At 36.0% G+C, this 23282-nt stretch overlaps 1 long non-coding RNA gene across 1 annotated transcript in view; it reads left to right on the top strand.

Moving 5' to 3' along the window:
* The window catches only part of LOC147600538 (uncharacterized), a 214065-nt gene extending 193736 nt beyond the window's left edge, over positions 1-20329 (top strand). The window contains exon 3 of the long non-coding RNA XR_015258837.1: positions 20211-20329. This is a non-coding gene — a long non-coding RNA (uncharacterized LOC147600538). The remainder of the gene's footprint in view (positions 1-20210) is intronic.
* Positions 20330-23282: the final 2953 nt, after the last annotated feature.

Consider the following 23282-nt stretch of genomic DNA (forward strand, 5'->3'; position numbering starts at 1 on the left):
TCCTCAAGCAGGAGGAACAGTAAGAAATTTCTCTTGCCATTCCACTCACTTCTGTAAAGTCACCCTGCAATGGACACCTTTAAGGAGCTGACAGTCTTTACCAGCAGAAATAAAAAAAATGAAGGCTCCAAAAAGTTGAGAGAGAGAAGAAATGCCAGGCAATTCCAGATGACTCTTAGCAAGTTTGCAAATATGATTTCCCTTCAGCTAGAATGTGAATACCTAACAAAATAATTACAGAAAACTGTCACTTGGAAGTTACAGCTTGTCTCTTTTTTTCTGATGTATTTAGAAAAAACCAAACCCTAAATGCTTTTGAGACACAGTGGTCATACACAGACTCTCAACACTTGTGACCATCTGGCATATCACTACAAGAGTCCTTCTAGAGGCAGAATAACAGAAAAAGACCTCTGCTCAAGCCTGCCAAGGCCTCCACAATCATAGTTGAGTTCTGCTGCCAAATGAAGTTTTTATATTTTCTGCTTGAATACACTGAATAATCAATCTTTGACTCTACAGTTAATTTATAGTCTGAAGGATGCAGACACCCTGCTGTGTAGTTCAAGAAAACTTTCTGCAATTGGTGAATGATTTCCAGGAGAATGAAGAAAAATTTTTGAGTTGTTGCAAGTACTCATTTTATTTTTGAATGTTAGAGACTGCCTGTGGCTGTCTCACATATTTCTTGGGCAAAATGTATATTGACCTCCCCTGCTCAGTCAGTATTTTCTCTTCAGTCGTTACTGCTTCCCTTTTATTCTACCCTGGCATTTTACTGCTATACTCCAGGAAAATGACAACAAATATACATTAGAGCTCTTTGCTGGGACCTTAGCAAGGATGTGACAAGATAGGTTTAGCCTGACAACTCATTGGAAAGGGGATATAATGTCAGAACATTCAGTCTAGAAGTCAATAAGTCTTGAAGGTAATGAACTACTTAAATCTGCAGTTTTAGAAAGCCCTATGCTACATTCTAGCAAAGGAATCTAATCAACTTTTATAATCTCTAATCTAATCTTTAGCTCAAACTTCCTTATAAAGTTAACCAAATTGGACTGTTCTAGCATCTTACTGTTTCTCAGAACTGCATATTACTTCACTTGTCTCATATAATTTTTTTTTTACTTCTCTCCTAACATTATTTCTGAAGTAGTTTATCAAGTCCATAGTATTTTGTTGTTTCTCTAAACTTAGTTTGTTTCTGCTCCGAGTTCTTCATAGTTTACCAACTCAAAACCCACAACTAGTCCCACCTGAAAAGGTAATTGACACACTGTGAGCCATTTATCAGTTTAGGAAGTGTGAGAATTACATTGTACGTGTATATATATAAGCATCAGAAAATGTAAACCAAATAATTTATAAGCAACCAATATTTTCAGTTCTTAATAAAATCATAAACATTTCTGAAAATTTTCTTTCTTATTTTTCAACAGCTAAAGGTGATAGCAAACATGTTTTCTAACAAAGTTGAGTTAAAATTAACCTAAATGTTGAAGAAAGCTATCCATAGTGCACAGAGATGACTATTGACATAAGAGTATTAACCAAATCAATAGCTAGAATTCAATGAATCAGACCATCACAGTCTGATTGTTTAGGGCTTGATTAGTAATAGTTAATGCTTTTGTCTTTTCTGTGCGATTCCACCAATCTCTTAGATCATAAATTCCTGCAGAAAATTGAAATAGTAGTGCGCATTATTTACCACTCACTATTTGACCTCACTTGTCTTGGGAAGAAGGTAAACAAGTAATGTTTTACTGTCCATGATTATGATGCCAGCTAATAGTACACTGCTAAAAGAAAATAGTGCTTTATTTTTGCCAGCTAAGCATGAAAGATAAAATATAAGAGCACATAATACAAAAACATGTAGTGAAGTAATTTAAAAATATGATATGAGAGACATTCTATAATTTTCTATTAGTTTTTAGTAAGTTTGCAGTCAAACTGCTGTTCATCCACCACAATGCAGTTTATAGCGTGTATACGTCATTTACTCTTGATTGTATGTTTAATGATAGTATGTCTTCTCATATGCTATTTTATTATGAAGCTGCCTATCTGTTTTGGCTATTTGGACCTGTTAGAGTAAAAATTTAAGTCACATTCTGATTTAAAAGCTTTAAAAAATAGACTTATTTTCTCTCTCCAGAAACCAGATTCTGTCTGTTTCTCTAACTAGCCTTTTAAAAATATTATTGAGAAAAACTTCTCTGAGCTGTTTTTTAAACTTTTATATGTTTTAGCTGTCATTTTTTACTCATTTACTTTTCAGAGGCTATGACAAGATAACAGTACTGGACACTGCAAAGGTTAGCAACTGCATGACTGTCATATAGCCTAAGAATAAGAAAGGAAGAGAAGCTGTTTTCACTTTCAGGCTGATTAAAACTATGTTAAGCTTTATGAAAATCATTACCTAATATGTTACTGATCAGATTTGTGATTTTTTTGATTTTTTTTTTTTTTTTGGAAAACAGAATGAGATGTAAGGACAAGATCTGGAAACAATAATGTCTGACATTTACCTCTCTTCCCTGGCTAACAAAGCTGATTATGTCTTTATATTTGATTGCATAAAAACAGGACCTTATATCGTACATACACATGGCAGCTATATGTCATTATTCATCAAATCTAAACAGTTATGTTGACCAAAAATGTTGTAAAACCATGAAGCAGTTCACTATAGTTTTTAAAACACTGATAAATTCTAAGAAATTGTGGGTTTTTTTCCAACCTCTTGAATGCAGTCATCCTGTAGAAAAAAGCTTTCTACTATTTTGAAATTATGGGAAATTCCTTCCTGGAATATTTTTCTGAGAATGAAATTAGCAAAAATGGAGAGTTCTGAGCTTTTAAAAGTGCTAAAGATGAGAGTAAATAACAGTAGGTTATTGATAATTTGCTTTTGAGAATGGACTTCAGATAACTCTATTAGTTTTATAAATTGTAAGTAGCCAAGTTTGTTGAGTCTTAGAAGTCACAGTCTCTGACTCCTATACTTTTCACTGAGTGGTTTTCAAGGTGCTAAATAGTTATTTTGATAATTATTTTAGATAACTACATTATTGCCTATAAATGTAGTGACTTTCAAATACTTGTTTTAAAGTTAAATTAAGGTTTTAAAAAAGGTAAAGATTTTTACACACTGCAATCTATCTTGAAAGAGGTTTTATATATGAAAATCTTAATGATATAATCCAAAACCAGTAAATACAAGGAAGAGCTGGTTATAGAGTAGCTATCAACTGTTCTTGAGCATATTATGATTATAATTTATATGCTTCTTTATTTTTTGTATGTTAACAACAGATATGACTTTCTTATATTAATTTCAGGATAAAATTATGTGTTTATTTCGTTACTTAGTGGAAAGCTGACAATATTCAAGCCCACTAGCCTTTGTTAGGATTGATATGGCTTACAAAGAAGACATCTTTTTAAAGACTCTGCCATCAGCCTGAGTTTATGGCAAATATAATTATTTTGACTTATGGCAAATCTATCACTGACTTAGAAAACAGTGGCAATTATGAATAGTTTTTTGCTGTTGTTTTTTCTTTTCTTAAACTTGTTTTTATCACTTTTGTGTATAAGCTTTCTCTTCTTAGCAAAGTCAAAGTACATATCATCAAACTTCACCTTTGATAGGCAATCACTTTAAACTATGCAATTTACTACTGGTGTGAAAGTTTTTCTATTAACTAGAACTGCATCTACTGTTAGATAACATTACAAGAAATCTGATTTTGTATTTCAAGTTCTGAAACTGAGCAACACAAATAATACTTACCAAATAGGGGAAAACTTTTGAAAATAAATGACATACTTTTTCCAATTTTCCATCACCTAGAGAGGACATTTGTTAGATGTATGAGATGCCTTGGGATATTATCTGATCGATAATATTTAAAACCATACAGAATTTTAAAAAATGTCTTCTTTTTCACATTCTGGAATTTTTTTTCTCCTTCTCAGCAAGTCTTTGCCTTGGAAGTCTTTATCTCCTTGAAAAAGGAGACAATCCAGCCACTCCTACATGTTCAGAAAATACTTCACTAATGACATTAATTCCATATAGAAAGTTCTCATATACTTCAGTGACAGGTAAAAGTGTCCTGAATGGTAGGCTATTTCAAAGTCAGTCTTTGAGAAACATTAATCTAAGGCACGTTTTTTTTTTGTACTACTCAAATTCATACTACTCATTAACTATGAAGAAAATATTTAACATGGCATGACAAAATGAAGCTAAGTAGCAGTAGATGCTTTAAAGTAGATACTTTAACCTACTAAAGTTAAAATTCAGTGTTAGGTTTTCTGTATATCTCCCAACAGCCAATAAAACAATATTTAAACAAAATACTGAGTATCTATTAAGTAGTCTTACCATTTAGTTATCGAGAGACATAAATAATTCCCAAATGATTTTATGAATTATTTAATTTAAAAATTAAAAGTATAGCAATAAAATTATTTGTATGTACGTAGTGCAGTGCAACAATAGGTTTCATTTTCGCCTGTGCCAACAGTATCTTGATGACTACACAAAAAAAAAAGGACATAACTGCATTCCTGTCCAATATGAAATAGAGCCAAAGTACTTCTTCTCCATGAGTCATTGATCTCATCAATAGATTCAGACTGCCTGGAGGGGCACATCCTATTCACCATCTCAGGAAATTTTATTTATAAGTTAATTGTTGGGTTAGTAAAACTTCCCTTTCTATCTCTTGCAATAAAAGCTAGGAAGGTATTTCTCTTAGAAGAAACAGTGACAATACTTGGATGTAACTCTACTTTATAGCTGTAAATTTTTTTTTCTAATAAAGTAAACATTGCATTTAATGTTTTTCTGTTCAAGATAATTTTCTCTTCTTTGGTAAAAGAAGTTTTCCTTTTGATTATAAAGCTGCAGATTGAGACTAAACTGTGAAACTGAAACATTTGCACTTTTTCTTTATCATTTTAATGGAGTTCATTAGAATTCCTGTATCCCAGTTGTTCTGCATCACTTTAACATTCTTCTTTTAAGTGTCTATATATTCAGGAGTTAAAGAATCTGACCTTTAATTCTTGGAAACCTGTTTTCTTCCTTTCCAGAAAAGACAGTAAATTTGGGCTTCATCTCAAGCAAGCTTCTTTGGTTTTCTGTTTATCAACTTTTATATTTGTAAAATGTAACTATTGACAAAACTGCTTGTATAGAACTCTTTGTGATGTGAAGGTAGAAAGTTTTACATAAAGATAATTTATTGCTTGCGTTTCATGTTGGAACACAGTCATATTTGATACTATTCTGCTCTCATAGTTGGCATTGAATTGACTCCTAGATGTTAATATCAGGCTTGGACATATGTCACTGGATGCTAATTATCATACTAGAGCTATAGTAAAAGAAGGGCACCATCATATTGGGAGAAGTGTTCTGAAATCCTTCTGGTTGCAGCTATCAAGAAGATATTTAGGCTGAACAGAGGTAGTAGTGGCTAAAAAGAGAGGCAGAGCAAAACCAAGTTGCCCTGCGTTCTAAAATGCCCCAGAGTTACCTCTTTGGGTCCCTGTGTTATTTCTATGGTCATATTTCTAAGTATGACCATACTTCTCAATTCTGTAAAACATCAACAGGAGAAAGTTTTTTTTGTTAATATTATGTTTCAAATCACCTCATTTAAGGGGGGAACTCTAATTTGTTTTCCTTCCTGCCATGACTTTTAATGCATTTGATAAGAGACTATCACTGAAAGAAATATTTACAAATCACGCAAACAGAACTCAGATTTCTTCTCTGGAGAAAAGTGGATATGAGAAGAGACAACTGGACATGAGAGAGCTTCTTCAGAAGGAACAAAGATGGCCCTAACCCCTAATTTACTCTATAATCTTATGAGATGAAAGATATGAGGTTGCAATCCCTCAGACTGAGACTACAAAACTTTGTCTCTCACCAGTTGTAACAGTGTTAATTGTTGCCTTGTGATTCAAAAGTTGAGTGATAGCTGTTTTACATTTGCTTGTGTTTTTTAATGGATGAGCTCTACACAGGTTCCTGACGTTGCAGGTGCATACTCTCCACCAGTTTGGACCGTTAGCACATATATGCAGATTAATTCCACATCATCAATATCATCAAGATTAGTGGCCTGAGCATCTTAGACTTCCTGGACAGCTGATGGAGTAAAACATTCCTTCAAAAGTGTGTTTTCCTTATCTGCCTGCTTTCTTTATTAGCTTATGATGAAAACAACTAGGGTCCTAATTTAGATCAGATACTTCATTTAAAAAGAAGTGAAATGAATTAGTGCTTCAACATTCAGTTTAAACCAGGTTTCTAGATGAAGCAGAAGTTCACACAGGTCTCTGGGTTTGGCTGGTGTCATTAATTAGCATTAGTCTGCCTATGTGAATGTTCTGACACAGTTATGTTTAGCATTGCCAGGTTCAGAAGTATAGCAATGAAATTTGAGATGTGATTTAGCAAACTCTTGTCTGCAGAGAATGAAAGTCAGAATAACTAGATTGTTAGAAACTATTAGAAACTACAGTGGGAATATGCAAATGTCTTGAAAGAGAGAGGGGATGGTAAAATAAAAGAAAAAATAAAGTTAGGCAATCATCGATTTGATAACATCTTACAAAAATACATGCATCCATGACAGGGGAGTTTGAAATGGTTTTTCAACATTGTAATTTCAGACACAAGTCATGGACTAGACAGCAACTCTAAATTCCAGAATGCAGGAAAGTGTCAGAGAATCACAGAATGGGGTAGGTTGGAAGAGACCTTTGGAGGTAATCTTGTCCAATGCACCTGATGGAGCAGGGTCAGCTAGAGCAGGATGTGCAGGACTATGTCTATATGACTTTTAAATATTTCCAGTATTTTGCAAATATTGCTTATTTAATTGATCTTTTATTTAATTAGGAATAATATATAGAGAGATTTATGTTCAGAGATTTGTCATGAGATCCAGTTGAAAGTAGATCCACATCCAGTAGTTGTGTTAGAACTTACTACTTTTCTGAGACAGTACTTTTGATTTTCATTAAACTCATAACTTCAAATAAATAAAATACTCAAATCATATCTTATACGTCACAAGAGATGCTGACTTGTTCTTCAATGTGCAGTTGCTGTTCTCTGTTAGAGCAAGAGAGACATCCAACAAAATAAACCAATTCAAGACACTTTCAGTAGGGCTTAGATAGGGGCTAAGAAGTCCAGCAGGTGAAAATTTGGCAAATTATCAAACAGTCAAATGGTAAGTGATATAGTATTGCTGCTTAATACTTAATAACAGTAAAATAACTTCTTACTTTTACTTTTAGCCTGGTCTAAAGGCAATCTCATTTAGCATAATTAACATTGAACACTTATTTCACATTCATTTTGTATAAGCTTTTTAACTACTGAGTTTCATATACAAAGCTGAACTCTTAATTTACCTTTGTATGTTGGGGTATAATTTAATTTACCATTTCTCCTGTTTTCCACAAAATGTGCTAATGACATGTATAAAATTGATGAATACACACTCAAAAAGCCAAAGAAAGGTCTGAAGAATGCCTATTTGGCTGCAGCATGCAGGGTGTACCTACCTCTGTCAAAAAAATGTCATTCCCCGTATGAGCTATGCTAATGTTGTATTAGGCATCCTAAGCTTTTTTTTTTCTGCTGTGCTTTTTTTCTGTGGTCAGTCTATTGCTTCTGCAAACTGTCTCTATAACCATGAAAAGACCAGCCTATCTCATGGCATTTTCCGAGGTCACATCATCCAATCAAGCTCAAAATAATAAAAAAAAAAATAATTTTTTTCTTGCAATATTACAACACCCCTGTTTATGGTCCAGATGGAGATGCAACTGAAGTGTGATTGCAAAAAAGGCAAAGAAAATGTGTGACAGACAGAAATGACAAGTCTTTGTCTATAGCTGGTGATACAATAAAGTGAAGTGCCTTCTCATTGTCCCTCAGCAATGTGTGTATGGTTGGCTATGTTATAGTACTCAAACATATTCTTTGAGCAGAGTTGGACTGTAAGCAGAGAAGACACATCATCCACACACGTGTATTATTCTCTCAAACTGTAATGCATGAATGTTTATTTTTTTTTTCCCCTATGATTCTGACTTCTGTGAATCTAGGAGGCCAAATGTAGCAGTATAAAAATGACTTGCTCATCCAGATTGCAATGGTAGCACTCTGGACAAGTGTTTCACTTCTTTCAGTTCAGAAGAACATAAAGCTATACTAATAAATTTATGGATATATGGAAATAAACTTCTTCAGTAAAATACTTTTAATTAGATATCAGGAAAAAAAAAACACAGTGAAAGAATTCAGAATTCCCGTTGCTAATGATATTAAAAAATCAACTTGACAATGCCCTGAACAACCTGATCCACTTCTGACTTGCTTTGAGTTGGAGGTTGGACCAGAAGATCTGAGGTCCCTCCCAGCTTAAGTTATTACATGAGTTTATGATTCCATGCAAGTAGACTGCATGGAGCTGTTTATCTATTTGTTTGTAGTTATTGACTACACTAATTCTACTTCTGCTTATATGGTTGATAAAGAGATTGCATAAGTTTACATGGATAAATAATTACTGATAATCGTATCAGATGAGACATCTAGGAAACATTTTTTAATGTTGCTTTGCCAGATAACTCAGAAAACCTTTCTATTTCTGAGAACAGTTGTCTGCAGTTGTCTCAATCCTAAAAGAGAAAAAAGATTTTAATAAGTAAACTTAAAGATGTCACCTCTCTGTAAACACAGTGATATGGAAACACCTGAAAATTCCATTAGCTGTTCCTCTGAACCAGTGCCTTTCACTTTTTCCCCAGGAAAACAAACAAACAAAAAAATCTGGTTTATCAAAATTTTCTTAGTGAACTGACATCACAGTCAACTAATTCTCTCCAATGCATTTCCATCTTTCAATGTTTTATCTACCATCTGTTCAGACCTACCTGTAGCCCCCTAAACAAATGACAAGGGTCAAAAGCCAATTGTTTTTTTAATGTTGCAGGCATTTATGGATACATACACCTAATCTTTCAAACAGCTCTCACACAACCAAACAAAACAAAATACTGACCTTAGTCAGGGGGAAGGCAGTCAGCTAACATTAAAAAAAAAGCTAGCATTATACTCCTCCTCCTTAAGTTTGGAAAGGAAGATCCAGAAATCCAGGGCTTCAGTCTCGGGAAAAATTGTAGAATATGTATTTCCACCATTTCAAAATATGCTGCAGACAAGAAAGTATCAGAAAAATAGGAATTCACCAAAGTTAGATCAAACTTGACCAACCTGATTGCCTGCAGTGTTGAAATCACTGGCTTTGAAGAAAAGTGGAAAACAGTCAAGACAATGTACCTTGAAAAGTCCTTTCATAAGGGCTTTTGGCACAGTCTCTCATTTCTGTTGCCTCTTAAGCTGAGGAAGCATAGGCTTCATGAATGCATGATTAAACTTTAAAGATCACCTGAACCACTGGGTTCAGAAAATATTAATCAATGATTTGACAATCAGCTAGCAACTAGTGACAAACAGAGTATCCTACAGATAGTACCGGTGCCAACATTTTTCCATATCTTCATAAAACAGAAAGCACACACAGTAAATTTGCAGATTTGAAGAGTCCTTATTTTCTACTTCTATTTCCTTGGTTAAAATAAGTATTTATATGTAGGAATGTGAATAAAGTTTTCAGAAAATTTTAAGTAATTTTCAGCTTTTTAGGGGGCTTCAGTCTATGAGATTGTTATCAAGACAATTAAATTGTTATGCATTCTAAAGTGTGAATATGGTTATGAAACACAGCATATCCTCCAGAAGTTCTTATTTACTGTTTTTTATGGTCATACAGTTCTTGTGCTTAATATCATATGAAACCACCACACACTGACTGACAACATAAAACCCAATATAAATTAAAATAATTATGTAGAATGTTTAGAGAAAACATTCCTCTGGATTTTGCTGTAATTCATTATGAGATAATTCAGTAATATAAAGCAGATAGAATTAATGACAAAAGATAGCTTTATCTAAATGCAATTTTGAGTACTATTACAGCAGAAATACTGTATGTGATTTGGTATTCACTTTTAAATATATAACTCTCCGAATATGGATAATTTAACCTTCCCCACTGCATTTGTAGAATACTTAATGTTTCAATAATTATCTCAAGATGAATGGTCTTTCATGGATAGCTTCAACATGAACATCTTTCTCCCCTTGAAACCAGTACTTTGCTGTTGACTGCAGACAAAGAAGATCAAAATTACAATAAAGAAATGTACAAGGGAAGGAAACCTATACTCAGGCAAGGTGATATCTCACTCCTGAATGACTTATGGGATAATCCAAAACTTAATGGGAAGAAAGCCTAGACTGCCAGACTCTGAAAATGCTAACTCTATAAGAACATGGAACAAATCTCAAGCTGGAGTCCATCACAGACATTCCAATGTAATAGCTATGCATGCTTGTTTTTTAAAGCAAATTTTCTGAAGGATTCTTCAGTTAATCAGGGAACTTCTGATGTGTGTGTGACATCATGGCCAGGATAGGAAACAGCAGGGTTGGACACACTTGTAGGACAGTGATTTGAGAAAGTGTCTTTCAATGTATAGCCATGGAAACAATGAGGAATACTTGGGTGGACTATACCCATATTGGTGTTCGGAATACATTTTTCCTGGTTTTGAGACTTCTCCTGGTAGTAATTTCCCCACGATAAAGCCATACAGATTACCTGCAGGTGCACACAAGAATATGTTGCAAAATCTATCCTCTCTTGATACCTTCATGTGTGTGTCAAATATTGGATGTTAGGGCCAATGAGGGATTTTGGCTTCAAAAGGTTCTTAGTGGCAATGCACAGAATAAGACAGCAAAGGTGCAACTAAAAGTAGCAGAACACATCTGATGTAATGACATTTATTTCTATCTTCTGTTAATACATACATCTAGTGATTTAAGCTATGTCTATTAGATAAGTTTTGGTGTATTATGCTCATTTTATTGTCCTTGAGAAGAATATCAGAACTGACTCTCATTACTGCTTTTGGAAGTATTTAGCTAGATACTAACTTCAGTTTTGACACTTGAAAGTGTGAATAACATATGAAATTGGCAACAAAATTTGGACCCACAAGAAATGAGTAAACCACATAGATTTTAACAACTCTTCTATAAAATGACTATGTGTCAACCAGAATGGCAAATTTTGGAGTTTTTAAAGGAGAACTAAAAAGCCTCAACCAAAGACACAGGGTCAAAACTATATTTAGCTACCTGATAAAGATTTCAGGATCCTGTAAGGGTGAGCATAGGAAGCAGTTCAAAGACTCTGAACTCCAGTTTCAGAGAGGTAAAGAGGTCAGGGAAAATTGCCTAAGTCTGTGCAGGAAGTGGTTTGAAACATATCCTCTGTTGAGATCATCTACCTATGCTCTCTCTGAAGTCATGCCTAACTTATCTTCGTTCTACACTTAGAAGCAACCCATGGCTCAGAAAGTGAACTTATTGGTGTCCAGGTTTGAATTTGTTGATTGAGGTCCAGTTTTTCATATCTTGTCCAATTCAATGAAATTGTTGAATGTGAAGAGATGATAGACTTGGTTTCATGTGTAATTTTAAAATGTTACAAGCTGTAAGAAAAAAGTTGAAAAAAATCCAACATTTGCAAAAAGGCAAAGTGATCTTCTTATAGTTTCAGCATTTCGCTATCACCTTGATGTTCTTTCAACCTAGAACCATTTCCATAGTTCCAGAAGGAAATGAAAGTAATTTTTTCCTTTTTCCCTTAAAAGTAAACAAAACCAAATCAAACTTGCAAATTAGCTGAATGAACACCCACTAAAAGAAAATTTGCCCTACAATTTTCATTCTATACAGTATAGAACAACCATTATGACAATATATGTATTGAAATGACTAATATCCATTGAAATATATGTTTTAAGCAAACATTTAAGTATTATCTTCCTACTGTAGAGACTCGGACTCAAAATATTATTTTATTTTAATATATAATGTAATGAAGTTAGTATGAGAAAATGAATATCTCTGCATATAAAACATTCCTAGAGCTACTTCTGCTGAAATTCAGCAATGCAAGCATATTTCATACCCATTAGTCTTGAATTATAATTGAAACATTCAAGGGCATGATTCAAACTTAAACTACTGCTTACTTTAGTAGAAAAAACGGTAAATGGACTTCTATATAATCATTAATTCAAGCCAGAATTGGGAACCTTAGGTTTTAAACAGAAAAGAAACAACATTTTAAACTCTTAGCTTACTTGTAGAAAAAACCAAGAAAAATAGATATAAGAATATCATAGATTGATTCTTTTTTAATTTTTTTTTTTTCTGATGAGACAGATATACAGCAATATGCTTTAATTTTGTCTTTACTTTGTACAACAGCTTTATTTTGCCAACAGCTCCACAAACACCTCAGGTTTATGCCAAATATTTTATAAATGCACACTGAGGGCTTAAATTAGGTCATCCTTATTGGCACTTAACAATGCTTATTCAGAAAAATAGCACAATGGTTAAATGCCCTTATTACAACTATAATAGAACTTATTTCTGTATGGAGGTATTTGTTACAAAGGGAGGAAAATAGCATGCACTTATACATGTGAAATGCACATGGCTAGAAATGAGCAGACAAACAGAATCAACGGAAACCTGACTCTTCTTGCTTGTTTAAACAGATATCCAGCACGCCTAAAAAGACATGAGTGGGAAAGTAGTACTACCTGAGTGCTATTCTGGATGATGCAATTACGTGCCATCTGATACATGTAAGTTACATAAGCACGATGCAGCCCAGTATTATCCACCAGGAGCAAGATATGCTGTAGAGATGTTCCTTTGAAATAGTAAATTATTTTTTTTCTGTCATTGATTTCAATACGAGAATTTAGATGATCACTCAAGGCAATAGCATTTTCAGTGAGAGTTTTCCATGTAACAACCAGAGTTGAAAAATACATATCTAATGCTTCAAATAAACTTACCTATGTGCTACATAATACTCTCTGTTAGTAATTATGAAATCACTTCACAGAGGATGGTTAGTACTGTGTTCATCCACAAAGAAGGCCAGTTTGTCTATTCAGATCTCAAGACTTTTTACTAGTTGTATGGTAAACCAGTGGCAGAATTGAAAAGGAAACCTCAAACCTACTCTGTTTACTCTGCAACAGATCATGACTGCTATATGAGGAACGAAGGTACTTTCTCTAAGGTTATAAAGATCTATATTCTGTAAAAAGCATGGACTACCTTCACATCTTAGAAATAAAATTTAGTTAGAGTAGATATCAAAATATCTGCATATGTGAATTTACTATCTTCCTAACTCATGTCCTTCTAATTTGAATTATTTTGGGAAATCTCATGAGATTAGCCTTATTTTTGAGATTTTCAGAATTGTCCAGATATACCTGATCAAAGCTGTACCACAGTATTTCCTTATACGCTTTTTCTCCTTTTGCTTTCATGAGTTAATTTCTAGACATGTATAACTATTACAGGGAAAAAATAGAACACTGCAAGCATTTGGAATGACCTTCAGCAATACTAATAAATCTATAATATCCATACCTTAAGCTACACGATAACAATATAAAGTCATAAAAACAAGCATAGATGGTATCTCACAGAATTAAAATCCTTGCTTCCAAACTGTTTTAAAGTCAAGATGAATTAACTCACTAGTATGTCTAGAGTAGAACAACAGACTACTTACAAAATGATCCAGTCTTAAAACTTAACACATCAATAGTGAATTTCCATTCAATCAAAGCACTATCAATGCCTACAGAGAAATTCTACCCTGTTAACAGCTTTTAATTTCAGCCTACTTAGTTATATTTTTCTGATGCTACCATATTTCCATTTCTTTTTCTTCCTCTTCCATACTTTTTCTAACCTCTCTGATCTTATCAATGTCTCTGAAGTTCTCTTCCTAGACAGTAGTACCAGTTCCAGAATTTCTTGACGTGCTATTAACAACATCAGACATCTTAAGACATCTACACATTTTGAAATCATATCTCAATTTGGCATTACATTCCCTCTAAATACCCCTTCTATCTTTCTAGTAGCTCTTTCAGTGTACCTTATGCTTGATCTCTTTCATTCTTTAATCTTTCAGGGAGACTTCCATTCTTTGTTCTCATCTCTGCCACCTGTAATATTTTATCTCTGAGTTATCCTGAAGACACAAATTCAACATCTATCTATGTACTACTGACTAATGGATCCATCTCTATTTCACATCTGTTTCCTCTAAAAAGTCTCTCTAGCACTCTTTGTGGTTATCTAAGCAACAAATCCACATTGTTCTCCTGGAAGTTCTCTCCATATTTGCCCTTCTTATTTACTTTAGAGGATGCAAACCTTCTTGTAATGAAGACCATAAGTTTCAGTGTCACCTTTCACAGAGACCTCTTTCTACAAGAGAACACCAAGCATATAGTTAATTATTAAGGGTTTTCTTTGTTTACTTTAGATAAGACTGAAACTCAGTCTTCCCTATCAATTCACACATATATTACTATTATTCATGAATGACTGGTTATTTCAACTTTGCTCAAAATCAACAGTTTAAGCTTTTTAGCTTAAAAACTCGCCCCCCACCAAGCCTTCAAACACCTTTTCCCTGACCTGTCCTCCCCTAAAAAATCAGAATTGCTCTTGTATATAAAAGATGGTTTCAAGTATAATTTCTCATTCATGATTTCAGTCATGTCTCTTCTCTCTTGGGTTTCCTCCACTTACTTTCCCTTCTCTAGGAAAGCAGAATAAACTAAGTACCCTTTTCTTCCAAAATAAATTTGACTGTGGTAAATTGATGAAAGAGGCCTTTCTGGGATTTATTTTAACTATACATCAACATATGATGAGTTCTATCTATTCCTTTCAATGCTAACCCCTCCTGTAATAATGGTTTTCAATGTCTATGTTCCTGATACCTACTTTATTTCCTGTATTTCATGAAAGATTTGAGACATTGCTTTTAAAGAATCGTTTCACTATGGCTTTATTTGGTAAAATTTTATGCAGTAGTGGGCTGGAGAAGGATCTTGAGGCCTCCTGGGACTACTTGTTAAAATTATTCCAACAATCTCAAGAACAGATTGGGAAGAGTCTTCTACATCTCACAGAGCCTGCTGCCAGATTTGGATGAGTTAAGTACTGATAAGTTATACCTACAAACATACTATAACTTGAAGGTTCATAATGGCATTTTTTTTTGTCTTGGGGGTTGACTGAATTGTGCAAAAATACTTAAGAAACATACCCTTCTAAGAAGAAAATCCTTGGTGTCTTCTAAAATAGTATACCTTCAGTATTCCTAAGACTATTCTAGTTGAATATCTTTCTTTATTATCATAATGAAGAACAAATATGAATGTCCCAAAAGTATATTGCCTTTTACTTTTTACCACCTATTTTAATGAATGATGCGTAATTTTTAAATACATCAATTAGTTTATAGTCCTCCATCTTTATGAATTAATTTTAAAGATAGTTTTTCCAAAGGGCTTCATTGAGATTGGGATGAGCTTACTGTATATATCCAGTTTACCTATCAATGAGGGGTTTATTTTTCTGCTTTTTAATTAAAAATTTAATCTTTTTTTTAACTGTCAATACTGTATTTTCATTACAATGCTTGATATAGCCAAATATCTTTCAGCCTCCTTTTCTGACAGATATTTCCCACTTTGTAAATAATATTATCCTTAATTCAGTTTATTGGCTTAAAGGCCGAATAAGCAATTTCAGCAAACAAATGTACATTGTTTGTCTTTCTCTGTGACGAAGAGTTGATATGAAAAATTACCTTTTTGTTCTCAGGGGTGACAAATTTTGCCATCGTTTTTGCTTCTCTATTTTCTACTTCAAACATGTGTTATTTTAAATTGAAAACAGTCTTATCTCACTATAGTGGTAGGCTTCTTGAGTTGGGTCATGTGACCCCTGTGTGCAAGCAACCTGTATGTGCAGTTCTTTTTCCTAAAGACTGTATTATTGCTCCTTTACTGCTTTTAGAACTGTGTGTGTCCTGGTAGCAGTTTTGTAAGCAATGTCCATTTGGGTGAAACATCAGGACATCCTGCCTCTGCCAGGTATTTCACAGATGTACATTATCTGCTTGCATAGCGTCTTCAAATAAATATTGATCTGCAAGCTGTTTCTCTGAATTATGTTATACCAGGCTAAGAGTAAAGAACTGATTTAGGATCTAGTTTCACAAATGCAGTGGGGCTAGATTTTGCTATGTTTCATCAAAGTTATTTCCTGCTGCACCCATTCTCCCTGCTTCACATCTTAGTATATGAAACACGTAAAGAACGTGGAGGAACTCAGCAAAGTTTTAGTCCTTGAACTTCCTAGCTGAATGAGCTACAGAATTCACAGGTTGTTTCAGGTTTCACATGCTAAAATGAAAGCAGTTCCCTGCCATTACCACAGTGAACTCTGTGTGGTTTTAACAATGAGCTCACCACTTCAGTTGTATCACTGTTGTAATAAAAATGAACAGTTTTACAACTCATTTTCTTGACAAAGACTTTGAGCAAATGATTGCTTTATTTAGACTCTTCAGACTAAACATCACATTCAATTTTAGCCCTATGTGGGAGATCTTATTTCAAAGAAAAATACTTCCTGTTCTATCTCTTTTCATGAATGAGGAAGGAATTAATGTAGGGGATACTATTTCCTTTATATCTGGAGTACGCCTGGTAAAGCTCAGATATGAGACAATGAAAATATGTTCAGTACGTCTCACTCCTCTGCTGAAAGTCTTTCATGGATGTTGTAGTTTAGCCCCACTCTGGACCAAGCTGCATAATCTCTCACTCACTCCCCTCACCCTCCGAGGGATTTGGGGAGAGATAATGTAACAAAAAAGATTGAGATTTGAGATAAGGACAGGGAGAGATCTTTGAAGTTACCATTATGGGCAAAACAGGCTTGACTTGGGGAAAACTATTTATCTATTATTAAAACCAAAGTAGGATAATGAAGAGGAGAACCAAAAACAACTTTCCCACATCCTTCCCTCTTCTCAGGCTTAACTTAATTTCAATTATCTCTACCTTCTTTCCCCTCCTCCCGAGCGGCACAAGGGAAAATAGGGAATGGGGGTTGCAGTCAATTCATCACATGTCACTTTCTAGCGCTCCTTCCTCCTCAGGGGAAGAACTCCTCACATTCCTCCCCTGCTCCAGTATGGGGTCCCTCCCATGAGCTACAGTCCTCCACAAATTGCTCCAGCATGGTGTCCATTTCCATGGGGTGCAGGTGGATCTCTGCTCCTCTGTGGGTCTCTATGGACTGCAGGGGGACAGCCTGCTTCACCATGGTCTGCACCACAGGCTGCAGGAGAATCTCTGCCAGGAGCAACATTACTCCTCCCTCTCCTTTTTCACTGACCTTGGTGTCTGCAGTCATTCCTCTTACAAGCAAATCTTCACAATCAAGCTTAGGTAGACGCCTCTCATTTCTCTTCCCATCTCCTCTCTTCACTTCTTGTGGCTGGGCCAGGCTGAGTTGGGCCCAGACAGCCGCCCGGTGGGAGGCCAGAGGGTGAGGGTTCCAAGGCCCAAAAGGCTCGTGCCTCCCCCTCTCTGTCCCCGCTTCTGCTTTGTCACTTTTTCTTTTTATTTTTTTTTTTTAATTTTCCCCATTCTTAAGTACATTATCGCAGAGGTGTTATCACTGAATGTTCCATCACCAATTGGCTTGGCTCTGGTCAGCAGTGGATCCAACCTAGACCTGGCCAAGTCCACCGGATAAAGGGGAAACTTCTAGCAGATTCTTGCAGAAGCTGCCACTGGAGCCCCCCCTCCTATCTAAACAACACCAACACAATAGATAATTAAAAGATCAAAACTAGCTCCACCACCAACAAAAAAGTCTCAAAGTAAGCAATGGATAGGCACAATACAAAGAAGATTTCTTTAGAAATGTCCACTCCAATTCCTAGTAAACTCTCTTCCCTCACACATCTTCTTTTGCTCTTTCTCTTTCAGTGTATGTCACATAGGAAAACATAAGCATACACACACAGAAATAACACACAGAAATATAAACAAGTGGAAGGAGAATGGCTTTAGTTACTATTACGAATTGTACAGTTAGAATAGTTGTAGACTGATGCTCAGATTTGTTTCCAGAATCAACAAGGTTGCAATGTCTGCTATAGAATCCTCTGCAGTCTGTCCAGAATCATGTGAAAAAAGGAATCTGAAAGCGAAGTGGTTTCCAAACTTTCCAGGTTCCAGAGGCCCTAATCCATGTTTTATAAGTGTCACAGAATTACACTGACACTTTCTGAACATTATACAAGGAAATACACAGGAAAAATTTGCTTATATACCTCTTGTCTAGTCTTAAAACACTTTTTTTGGTGTCAAGGAATTATAATCTTGACTAGCACTAATTATACCTTATGTTGGCGAAGAAGATGACTGTCTTTAGTTCAAATTTGACAGAAAATAAAAAAATCTTCTGGCTAATCACAAAGGGAAAACTAATCTTAGAAACCAAATATTATTAAATTGAGTATGAAAGACATTTTCAAACACCTGATATACTTTTATAATTGGACAGTGAAAAAATTATTTTGTTACTAACTTTTGTACAATACTGTTCTGGTTTTGTTAGTGAGGGGGGGCCTAAGGTGGCAGCTTCTGTAGGAAACTGCTAGAAGTCGCTCCCCTTTGTTCAGTGGACTCGGCCGGGCCTAGGGCGGACCCGCTGCTGGCCAAGGCCGAGCCAATTGGTAGCAGAATGTCCCGTGATAACGCCTCTGCGATAATGTATTTAAGTAGGGGAAAACAGGAAAAAGAGAGAGGAGAAGATGTGACGCAGCTGAGCGGGGGGCAGAGAGGGGGAGGCGCGAGCCTCATGGGCCTTGCAGGCCTCACCCTCTGGCCTCCCGCCGGGCAGCCGACTGGGCCCAACTCGGCCCGGCCCGGCTGCAAGAAGTGGAGAGGAGATGAGAAGTGAATAAGATGTAAAAAGGATCCTGAGAGGCGTCTGCCAGCCTGTTGTGAGGAACGGCTGCAGACGCCAAGGTCAGTTCAGAAGGAGGGGGAGGAGTAATATGGCTCCTGGCCAAGATTCCTCTGCAACTCGTGGTGAAGACCATGGTGGAGCGGGTTGTCCCCCTGCAGCCCATGGAGGTCCACGGAGGGGCAGAGATCCACCTGCAGCTCGTGGAGGACCCCACGCCAGAGCAGGTGGAGGCCTGAAGGAGGCTGTGGCCCGTGGAGGGCCCGCTGGGGCAGCTGTTCTAGAGGGACTGCACCCCGTGGAAGAGATGACCCACGCCGGAGCAGTTTCACGGAGGACTGTGGCCCGTGGGAGGGACCCCACGCTGGAGCAGAGGAGGAATGCGAGGAGTTCTTCCCCCGACGATGATACAGCGGCGTAAAACAACGCGTGATGAACTGACCGCGACCCCCATTCCCTTCTCCCCCCCCCGTGCCGCTCGGGAGGGGAAGGTAGTAGAGATAATGTTAAGCCCGGGAAGAGGGAGGGGTGGGGGGAGGTTATCTTGTTCCCTGTCTCATTCTCCTGCTAATTTTAGAAAATAAATGAATAGTTTTCCCCAAGTCGAGTCTGTTTTGCCCGTGACGGTAACTTTAAGGATTTCTCCCCGTCCTTATCTCAAACCTTGAGCCGTTTTTCTTATATCATCTCCCCCTGTTCTCTCGGAGGGTGGGGGGAGCGGGAGAGAGACTGCGTAGTCTGGTCCTGATCAGGGCTGAACTACGACAAATACTATGATATTTTCTCTCAAAAATAAGTAAAAGTTTGTTAAGGCTTTCTTATAAATCTATTTTCAGGAATGTTAGCTTATTACTCTGCATCTTTCCATGACTCCATTTGAGGTGGAGAGGAAGAGGTTATCTTTCAACAGCTTCTGTCTGGATAGTCTGTAGACAGTGAAGACTTTGACTCATGGATAGAATTAATTAATTTGGGACAGCTGAGACAGTTTCCATTCCTGCAGTCTGCCTTCCTGTATCCTGCCAGGCATATTAATGTAAAGTATATTAAAGTTACTGCTGGTTTATGTTAGCATAACAGTCTGTAAATGATGATGGTTCATCAGCTGCCATGCCTTTCACAGTCTGATCAGATATTCCTGCTATGGGAGCTCAACTTCATGGCAGAGAAGTGATATGGAGAACTGGAGATGGTAACCACTGTAGCTAGACAACCAATGCTATAAATGACTCGGCATCTGCGGTAAGAACAGAACACCTCCTAAACTTCATTGTAACTGGCATGTTCAGAAAACACAGATGGTGTCTGGTTGAGTTTTTTCCCTGGACATAACATGAATAGCTATATTCAGCATTATTCCAGTGCATACTTTTGTTTATGTTCTTGAACCATAGGGCATGCAAGTGTAGCTAGGGCCACTGACTTTCTCATGTCATATTTTTCTTTTTCCTTTACTAACACTTGAATTTAATTTCAGCTCCCTTCTGGAAGTATGACTCACAGAAAACAAAACTTCATAGACTGTTAATGGAAACTTGCAAAAAAATTAAATAAGAATGATGAACCAGTAACTAGCAATGTAATAAAAACAAGTCAGTGTTCAGAGAACTTCGGAAAATACAGAAATACCTGGGTGCTATATTGAAGAGTGCCCCTTCAGCCTGAGAAGAAAGCTGAAATACTGCTTCCATTATAACTACAAGAAGATAGAATTTGTTTCATCTGTTTTCTCAGAACAACTTCAAAGAATTAAAAAACAAAAGGCAAGTGGATGTTCATATCTATACAACAAAAGTTTAAGCAGTATAATTTTTCGAACCCTTGAATGAATGGTGCATGAAATACACTTGCCAAAACTAATAGGTCCCTGTTTTTGAGTGACAAAACAGCAGTGGTATCTGTAAATATGAACATATTTTAAGGAAATTAATATTAAGACTATATGAACTTTTTGTTATTTTGTCAAATCTAAAATAAAACGAGCTGGAAAAACCATAGCTATGTCCTATGTGTGACACACAACTCTACTGACAGCATTAGAAAATATAGGCACATATGTAAACTATATATTGTACCTGTTACTTTCAGGAGGTACTGAGTTACCCCACAATAAGACTTTTTAGAATACACATGTGATATCCGTATGGAATGGTAAATTAATAATAATTATTATTATTGGAAGAAACTTCTAGATTTACATTAGTAATGATGATACATTTACTGTTTTTTTAGATCGGTTTACAAAAGTGTTTGTAATTCTGTAATTCTGTAAAGTTCTGTAATTCTGTCTGCAGTTACAAGGAAAATATGAGGTGTTTTTTTCTTCTTTGAAAATAAATATAATTAACTACATTACTTTTTATAATTTTAATGGATTATTTGTTAAAACAGAATGCATGCTGCCTGTGTGAACACAAGTAACTGAAAAAAATAATCAATCTTATTTAACAGGTGTAAATAAATCTAATACTTGATGCCTACTATAAATATCTACTTTTCTATATGTCTGTCCATTTCCAAGGAGAATGAAAGCTGTAGAGAAAATACCTACTAACTAAAGACACATCTAAGCAAACAAGAGATTATTAGACCATTATTATACAAACAGAAGAGGTATTTTCTTAAATCTCCTGACAGGATTCAGGAGATAGATGGTATAGAATGTTGCGTTGTTTAATGTCTTTATTTCAAAGCTATATGTAAAACATGTTTGAGGCTGACTGTTATTGCATAGCAGACGTCATTTGGGGACATAAAGATCCTCTTCAGGACAGAGTCTAGTGATCCATGTGCTTACTCCCTGATAGTTAAGATTAGCTCCACTCTGAATACTTCCTTTCAGACTTTTATGGCAGTATGAAAGCACCATATGGATTTTACAAAAGAAGAGGCTGATCATATATCCTACTGAAGAGATTTAGCATGTCTGCTGGAGGGATTTCCTGCCTCAGCCAGCCAGCCTGCAACTGCACATCTCCACCCCTCATAAGACAGTAGTTTTTCCTCAGATCTGCTAGGTGACCTGTTTGTGTGGCTATCCTTTGAGCTATTTCAGTCTAAAATTGCAAACTTAGTCTAATGAGCAGGGTTTTGCTAACACTATTAATTTTGACAGCAACAAATAAGAGACCATTCCCAAAACAGCCTAGTATATATACAGGGTGGGATGAAAACCTCCAAGTGGACATAATGACAAGCAGCTGGCGTGGAGAAATCTTTCATCGACACAGTTGCAGTGGGAAGAGCATGTGTGATAAAGCTCTGAGTTTAAGAAAAAAAAAAGCCAAACTAAACATATCAGCTTTGCTGTATTCTTTCTGTGAAAGAAGCAAACTTCATTCAGCGTGAGGTAAAGAAACTATGCAAAAATGAGGTTTGCAACCATAAGTTGTGAGTTTAGGATTTCACTTCAGTAACAGCGGATTCGTAAGGCTTTAAAGCAAGATGACACCATAATGTCATCCAGTCTGATGTCCTGTAGAAAATATATTGTGAGGTCACTGTCATTAATTGAGGGAAACAATTCTGCAAAATTCATGTAGTGTTTGGGAAGCTGGCTTGCACACTGTTGAAAATGGTCACTTAGTTTTATGAGAAGTTTGGGACACACAAGTGAAAATCTTACTATTTAAATTCTTTGTGTCTTTTAAATAGGGATTTACTATAGCAAGGTTAGATGTATTCTTAATTTGCATATTTTCTTCATAAGTCTGTTTTGCAGAAAGTCTAAAATATGCAAACATTTGCACTGCTTTTATATAAAAAGTTTTCCACTGCTCGGTTCATGTTTCATTGTTGAAAGGTAGAGGTTAAAGCTGAATATTAATCTGCTTGATTGTGGATATTTTAGCTCTTATACCACATAGGATACTGTATGTGGAGTATCCTGCTGTTCAAAGACCTCTGTAATACTGTGCACAATAAGGAAGGTTAATGACTCTAGAATTTCCTAGCATTTGCCAGACTGAAACAGACCTTTAATGTGGTGTTCATGCAGGTTTTGTTGTGTGAAATATAATGTTGTGGGAATTAGGTTTGGGTAAAAGAATTAACATTGCTTAGCCTTTTAGAAAGTGCTGGAGAAGTGTTTGAGACGACGCCAAAACCAAGCAGAGTGTCACTTTCTGCACAGAGCACACCACCACAGGTATGCTGAACGCACCTGATGCTGAACACTGGACTCCTATTTCTCATT

The sequence above is a fragment of the Chlamydotis macqueenii genome, chromosome 5, assembly GCF_036417535.1.
Source record: "Chlamydotis macqueenii isolate bChlMac1 chromosome 5, bChlMac1.mat, whole genome shotgun sequence".
NCBI classification, from domain to species: Eukaryota; Metazoa; Chordata; class Aves; order Otidiformes; family Otididae; genus Chlamydotis; species Chlamydotis macqueenii.